The sequence below is a fragment of the Seriola lalandi genome, unplaced genomic scaffold (assembly GCF_002814215.2).
Source record: "Seriola lalandi dorsalis isolate HSWRI2012SDOR001 ecotype SW California unplaced genomic scaffold, Sedor1 jcf7180002054583, whole genome shotgun sequence".
Taxonomy (NCBI): domain Eukaryota; kingdom Metazoa; phylum Chordata; class Actinopteri; order Carangiformes; family Carangidae; genus Seriola; species Seriola lalandi.
The window spans coordinates 696,754-697,004 of NW_019525136.1; positions in this window are offsets into that span (position 1 = coordinate 696,754).

Here is a 251-nt window from a genome sequence, read left to right on the forward strand (position 1 = left end):
GTGTGTGTGTGTGTGTGTGTGTGTGTGTGTGTGTGTGTGTGTGTGTGAACCTGAGCACTAATGTGGTGTGACCGCAGGATGAAATGTGTTCCTCATTTGAGCAGCTCATTGTTGTTCAGAGCAAACGAAGAGTTAAAGTGAACAGTGGTTTTCTGTGGATGTGTTGGCCGACTCCCCATAATGACAATACCAGATCGCTATTATCAGAGGTAACAGTGTGAGTGCCCAGTGCAGAGTACACCCCCCCCCCC